An 8,217-nucleotide genomic window follows, 5' to 3' on the forward strand; every position below is an offset into this window, starting at 1 on the left:
CATATTAGTTTATCTATCTAGGTTCCATGTCTTTGGTGTATTCCATCAGTGTAATCATCTTGGTTACCTTTATTTTTGTTATCTCCTTCTGAGATTTATATTCTCTTTTTGAACATTTTAGACTTATATGAACATTTTAGACTAGTTTTCATTCTTTTATTTATAAAGATTCTTCATTTTTTTACTTGAAATTCTAAACTATTTGCATTATTGAGAATTGTAGTTGGACTTTGGTTTAAAAAATTTGAGCATCACAACCTTTGAGTTATGTTATGGAATGTCTTTTGGAGTGGAATCCTGCATCTTTTATGATTGTTGAGTTTAAAGAGTACGAAGAAAATTCTCTTACACCTTTTTTTACGTGATTGATTGACAAGTGGCATTATTCAAATTTATAATTTAAAAATATTATAGGTAAACAATAATAATATGAAGGCTATTTAGGATTTTTGACCATCGAACTATGACTTATACATTATCGTGTCCCCTAATTTTTTGGGTTGTTGAAAGTTTCCCCTAAACTATTCACCGGGTTGTAAAGAGATACTTTTGTCCAATAAAGACAAATCCTGATATAATTTTTTTTTATTTAACATTCGTCCAATGTGGCTAATTGAATGCTGACATGACTTTTTACTCACTGATGTGTATTGACCACATCAGCGCCATGTGTGTAATTCAAAATTAAAAATAATTTAAAATTTTAAAATTTTGTTTTCTTATTAAAAAATTAAACCTTTTAAATTTTTTTGGAAATATTTTAAATTTCAATTAAAATAAAAAAAATTATTATCTTAATCTTCCTTATTAAATAACTGCCACAAATATTTCCAAATTTAAATTTAAATATATACTAAATTTTTTTTAAAGGTTTAAATTAAGATAATAATAATAAGGAAGATTAAGATAATATTTTTTTTAGTTTCAATTAAAATTTAAATATAATTCCATTTTTTTAAAGGTGTAATTTTTTTTGAATTAATTTGTTAATTTTTAATAAGAAAATATATTTTTAAATTTTAAATAATTTTAAATTTTAAATTACACACATGACGCTGACGTGGCAAATACACATCAGCGAGTAAAAAGTCACGTCGACATTTTGCTAGCCACATGTGGTAAAATTGGACAGAAGTCCCACTTTACAACACAGTGAATAGTTCAAGGAGTATTTTCAATGACCCGAAAAAAAAATCAGGGGGCACGATAATGTATAGGTCATAGTTCGAAGGACAAAAATCTTAAATAGCCTAATATGAAAATAGATTTCAATGAGTAATAGAGTCACGTTGTGGTTTAGGGGCTCAAGTACCCTCTCAGTTTTTTTCCTTTATATTTTTACTATTATTTAAGCTAAAAAGTATTGATATAATGTAAAACATTAGAAAATTGTAATTAAGCCTCCTTAAATTTTAGAACATCATTAATTTCCCAAGAAATAAGTTATTACATTTAGGGGTGCACACGGGTCGGGTTTTCAGGTTTCGGGTTCGGGTTTTGCGGGTTTCGGGTGAAGGAAAGTGGTACCGAATTCGGTCCGAAATTTTTGGGTTTTGGGGCAATTTCAAGTTTCGGGTTTGGTCAGGTCGGCTTTGGTCGGGTTTCGGGTGGGATTGGTCCAAAAATGGGTCTTAGTAAAAAAAAAAAATTCAAAAATACCATTTTTTGACCATTTTTTAATTTTTTTCACATGTTTTTTTTTAAACTTTGTTGTTAGTTTGGTAATGTTGATTTTTTTTACAAATTGGGTCTTAGTATTTTTTTTTGAAAAAAACATTAATTTTTTCGATTTTTTTTTTAGTTATGTTCGGGTTTGGGCACCCAAACCCGTGTGTCCTCAATTTTAAAACCCGACCCGAACCATGTTGGGTTCGAGTCGGATTTCACTTGAAGTCGACGAGTTTTGCAAAAAATTGGGTTTTCGGGTTGCGGCCAAGAGCATCCCAGGTCGCGCCCTGGGAGTCAGAGGCTCAAAGGTCGGGGCCTAGAATGTCCCAGATCGTGGTCTGGAATGTCCCAGGCCGCGACTTGGGGTACTGGCTGCCAAATTCCATTTTGCCTTTTCTTCAATTTCAACATTTCCAACAACCTAAGTAACTCCCAAATCTTAATTTTAATTCCATAAATATACAATTAAACATTGGTAAGAGTCAAGGGGGTTGGTGGAATTTGAAATTCAAATGATGTCTCAAAACTCTATAAATAGGAGTCTAATGCTCACTTGTAAGACATACTATTTTCTATTCACAAAGCATTTGGCTAGAAAATACACCAAAACGTTTGATAATTCCAGATAGCTATTTCCAAACTTGAGATTCCCTTAGCGCTTAGAAAGTAGAGGAAATAAGTTTTTTGGACAAAGGTCTTGAACCTCATTCAAGTTGGTGATCTCCACCACTCTACATTTTGGTTGTGTGAGAGTTCTTATTCTTTATTCTAGTCTATATCTTTATTTGTATTATTTATGATTTGAGTTGTATTATTCTTCTTCTTCTTCTTCTACATCTTTCTATTTTACTTGTATCTTTTGCAATTGAGTTGTAACATTTCTTTAATCAATTACCTTGTCTATTGTATTTTTGCATAGAGTTGTATTTTGGTTTTCCTATTTTCATTGAATAATATATATTCTCTAATATATCAGACTATAATTAAAGTTTTGAATAAGCTAACCACTGTCACCAAAATCAAAATCACATAAACATAAACTTAGGTTGTGAAATTCTTGTTTTTTCTTAATATTACCAAAGTAATTAAGAGATCAACTTTTTACTTAAAGAGGGAATATTAAAAGTTTTTGAAGCACATTGATTAGTTACTCATAGCGGTTTTCAATCTTGCTATAGCAACTTAAAACAAAGAAACTTAACACGAGAAAAATGTAAATGACATAACAATATTTTTATGTGTTTCAGTTTTCCTAGTCCACGAAAAACACGTCCAGAGATAAAATTGATTAGTAAGAATTTCCAAAATACAAAAAATCACTTGACTTATGCAAAGTAAGACTGTCTCTTAACTTGAACCAGAATTTTTTTTGCAACCAATCTTCACACGAAGTTTGTGTTGTCACATTTACGTCTAAACTCCTTTCAACGAACGATGATAGATTTTCTCTCGAAAATCAAGCTTTCTTTCTTTCAAAGAAAGACATGACAAATCTTCTCCCAAAAATGACTGACTTCCCAAAGAAGCTTTAGAACACAAGTTCACAAAGTGCAGAACACAACCTATTACAAAACTAGACTACGGTGCTAAACTTAGTCTTACACAAAAAAAAGCGCTCCATGAGCTTTTACACTTTTGAATTACAAAGAATAATTAGCCAAGATACAAAAAATATGCTCATAAGTTGTGCCCGTAGAATGACTTCGATCCTTTGTTTTTAAAGCTTGTTCTGCAATCAAAGTAAAAAAAAATACATTCTATTCCTAAAAGATTTGGCCAGCTCGAATTTGCAAGGATGTTGTATCAACTTCAGCAGTTGACTTAACAAATTTATTTCTCAACTTGACTCAAAACCTGCATGGAATGAGATACAAAATAAACAAAGTTGGAATGAGAAAAGTAAAAAATTGGTCATTGTCATCAAGTGTTATGCATCATTGATGTTGGCATCCTCTTCTCCCTTTACCTCCACCACACAAAGATGGGGAGGGGGGATTTGAGAGCGAGAGTGAGATAGAGAAAGTAATAGAAGGTTTTGTGTGTTAGACTAAAAAAATTCATAAATTTTCTGTCACTCAAAAATTGACACATAAATCTTTACTTTTTATTTTTATTTTTTTTATGTGGGTTATCAAATTTAATCAACATAATTGGGCTACATGGAAAAATAAATTAACGTGTTACTTAAGATACTATCATGTTAATTGTTGGGGATTAGGCTATTGATAACCTTTGGTTTGTGATACAACTCATGACAAAAGATACAAGTAAAATAATCTTTGAGAATAGTTAAACACAAATTACATAAGCATAATAAGCTAAGAGTTTAGAGTGGACCTTCCTTGAAGAACAAACCCTAGGAACATAAAATCACAAGCTATTATTTAATGTGAAACACAAAAGTTGCAAGGCTTGACACAAATGAAGATTTTTTTGTCCAAAATCTCTATTTCTAGCCTTCTCTATGGAAATTCTTGAAACTACAACAACAGAATGAGTTTGGGATACACAAGTCTTGATCCTTCATACAAGCCATGCATTCTTGATGAAGATCTTAGAGAAAACTAGTAATCTTGGAGTTAGAGAGAGAGAGAGAGAGAATTCTTCTTTTAGAGAGAGGTGAGTGATAAATTCACCAATTAACTCATATAAACCCCTTAAATAGTATAAGACCTTCATTAGGCTCAACCAATGAGATTAGAGCATTTAAATTTAACTTTTGGAGATTATTTAAGTAACTGTACGAACTTTCCATAACAGCCCAGGTGACGCATTGTCTGGCACTAGGCAATGTAAAGCCTATGACCAGGTGATGCATCGCCTGGTCCATCTCAGCCAAGAGTTTCATGCTTTTGGTGATGCATTGCCGACACCTTTGTTTTGGCACTCCAAGACTTGTCTCAAAACACCTCCAAATGCTTCCAAAACTTCTTGGGTACTCTTATATACTCCAAATAAACACTTTCGATCCAAAAAAAGTTGATTAATAAATGCATATACTAAAAGTCAACTTTCACATGTTGAATTTTGTGAAATCGTTATTGTTTTAGCACCTCTTCATGCCTAAAAAATTTCACCATGTATTTAACCAATCTCAACATTCCCCTACTTGGGTAAATACATCCTCACTTCTCTAGCCAACGATATTAGTGCATAAAGTAAAATACCTTTTGGGTTTGAACCTTACCTCAATGAAAACACTACAAAGCTTAAATCGAAATGCTAAGGTATTCTTACAATATTGAACCCAACATTCCTAGTAATAAAAACCGGTAATTTCACCATGTATTTAACCAATCTCAACATTCCCCTACTTGGGTAAATACATCCCCACTTCTCTAGCCAACGATATTAGTGCATAAAGTAAAGTATCTTTTGGGTTTGAACTTTACCTTAGTGAAAAAACTACAAAGCTTAAATCGAAATGCTATGGTATTCTTAAAAGATTCAACCCAACATTCCTAGTGATAAAAATCGATAATGTCTCACACACCTTTGTCTAATTACTTATGTATTTCCCACTGTACGCGCTTAATGGTCTTGTGCTTGATCCATCCAGAGAGAAAACTCCTACTCTCATGAGAGGCGGCCCACCTCTAGGTTCACATAGGTGAAATTCTTACTCTTGGAAAAACATTCAGAGCACGCAGTGAAAACGGGCGTGATGGGCCCATTGTGTACAACAACAACAATAACAAAAATTCCATAATTCATATAAACAGTTTATATGACCAAGAAAACAATCCAAAAACATTAACATACAATATTATTAATCACACAACAAATATATAAATATACAATATATTTATATATAACATATAAACACATAAACATATGAATATTCAAGAACATGGACTTTTACCTCTTGAAGCCTATCAAGTGTCCTTGAGTCTTATTGTATATTTATCAATCTTCCTATCCAAAGCTTTAAGCACTCAAACCACGATCTTTCGGAATGTTCTATACACCTCAAGATGTGTGTGGGCACATAGAGAACAAGAGTTTATATTTTTAGGAATCGCAAGTAGTTCTCAACACATGAGAACTTGGATTATGGTCTAACAATAAAGAAGAAGAAGAAGAAGAAGAAGAAGAAGAAGAAGAAGAAGAAGAAGAAGAAGAAGAAGAAGAAGAAGAAGAAAGACTCTTTTTGTCTGATAAGAATTCTGAAATTCTCTCTGACTTATGTTTTTCTCTCTATTGTGAGTATCTGTCTATCTTCTCTTTATTCTATATCATACATATAGAGATATTCCTATTGCCTTATTATTCCTAATAATAATTGTAATATAATAATAATATCATAATGATGATAATATTTGATTTAGGTAAATATCAAACTTACCAAATTTGAAAAAACTATTTTTAAATTATTAATTAATTAAATAAATAAAATAAAAACAACACTGATACAATATCAATGCAGTTGGTATACGCATGGCACAGTCCTTGGACTGTGTCATGCGTGAACTGTTATTCCCTTTTTAGGAATATTTCATTTTTATTTTATTTATTTATTTAACTAAAATCAATCTTTCATAAAATAAGGTATTTATCTTTTTAAGGAAAAGATAACAACCATGTGTCAAAATTTAAATTTTAAATTCAAAATTCAAATTGATGATCATCATTATCATCATCTTTTACAATTCAATAAATCAAAAACTGTTTTTGACTTACCAATTTTATTTTCCCCCACTCAAATAAAATAATTAATTTCAAAAATTTATTTATTTATTTATATATATGAATTTCAAAAATTACATTTTTAAATTAATAAATATTGTAATGCCCCAAATTCTCCGATGTGTTTAACGACGTGAATAGTAGGCCGGGAGGGCCATACTTGCTTAATTGTGTTATTAATTGATAAAATTCATGTATATGTTGATTATATTATAATATGATGTGAGATGCATGCATGTGAGTCCATATTTTTAATTACAGGGGTGTGATGGTAACTTGACCCGTTGAGGGTAAATTGCTTATTTGGATGCATGTTGGTGATATGTTTTGAGGCCACATTATAATGTGGATTTGTTCGAGCTATTCGGCATGAGACGATCTTTAAGTGTTAAAGTAGCGGTTTAGTCATAACGGGATTAAGTTCGAGGCTCGGGGTGAGTCTCGGGATGTTTTAATGATTAGAACGTTGTCGGGAGTAAAAAGGGTAACAGGACATGAATTATTGGTGTTTGGGAATTTTGAGAATAGCGGGAATTGGGAAGCGTTAATTATGATTAACGGTATAGGTTCGAAAGTACCAACTTTGCCCTTGGGAAGGCTTAAGAAACTTTTAAAGACCTAGGGGTATTTTATTCATTTGGGTTTGGATTTATATGGCTTTGGATGGCTGTAGAAACAGAACAGAAAAACAGAGCAAGAATTACCCTTCCCGTACATCCATTTCTCTCTTTCTTCCTTTGAAGTTTTTGGTCCCAATTTGAAGATACAAGCTAGGAAATCAAAGCTTGGAAGTTGTAGACTCGGTTCATCCATTGAAAAGGACTTTAATTCCATTTGAGGTAAGAATTCATCCATGAAAAACAAGTCATACTCTGCTAAACTTTATAGTTTTCAGCTTATAGTTTTGGTGTGGATAGTTGGAATCAATGGGAGATTTTGTGTAAGATTGATTGGGTTTTGATGAGGGTATGATGTAGATGAAGTTTAGGGGTTGAATTGGGTGTTTTGGTAAGGTTTTGGATTGGTTTGGAGGGTTTGGTTTCAAGAGAAATCGCAAAGAAGATGAACCAGAAAGTTTCTGGTCTGTAATTGGCGCAGCAGCGCTAGGCAGGGCTCAGAGCTGGGCTCTTTGACTTGGAAATAGGGCTGCAGCGCCACTCAGTAGGGCTGCAGCGCCATTTGGTAGGGCTGCATCGCTAGTCCATTTTTCAGCAAACCTATTTTAGGGCTCGGAATGATCCTTAAGGCTCGGGGTTTGGTTCCTTTGCCCCGTTTGAGTATATTAAGAATCCCGAGAGTGGGGGATTGATCCCGGGAGTGTGGTTTTAGATTGTGAACCATTTATTAATTTATTTTATTAATGGATTATAATTGGTTATGATTAGGTAACCGCTAAGGAATCTAAAGGTTGATCGTTCTCAAGGGTCGTTCTTTTACTCATTCTAGCTCGAACCAGAGGTAAGAAAACTGCACCCCGAGTGTGACATGCATGGATATTCATGAGGCATGTTGGTTGTGTAAATATGGACATGGATTGAATATAGAATGCTTAGCATATGTTGCTCACTTGTGCATGGTACTGACTCATTAGTCAGATTTGGCAAAGGTGCTAGTATCAACTGTGAAGCTGTGACTTATTAGTCAGGTTCGGCAGTGGTATTGGGCACTGGTCACATTGCGCTGACTCATTAGTCAGGACGGCCTTAGCGTGTAATGCAAGCCAACAAAGATTGGATCTAATCACTATCAGCATTGAATGTCTCAAAGAGCGTTAATGCCAGACCGACCTCGATGGTCGATGAATGAATTAAGCGCTTGGAGGCTAGTGGCTTACCTAGCAGCCACTCTCCCACTTGAAACAGT

This window comes from Humulus lupulus, chromosome 5 (assembly GCF_963169125.1).
Source record: "Humulus lupulus chromosome 5, drHumLupu1.1, whole genome shotgun sequence".
Classification (NCBI taxonomy): Eukaryota; Viridiplantae; Streptophyta; class Magnoliopsida; order Rosales; family Cannabaceae; genus Humulus; species Humulus lupulus.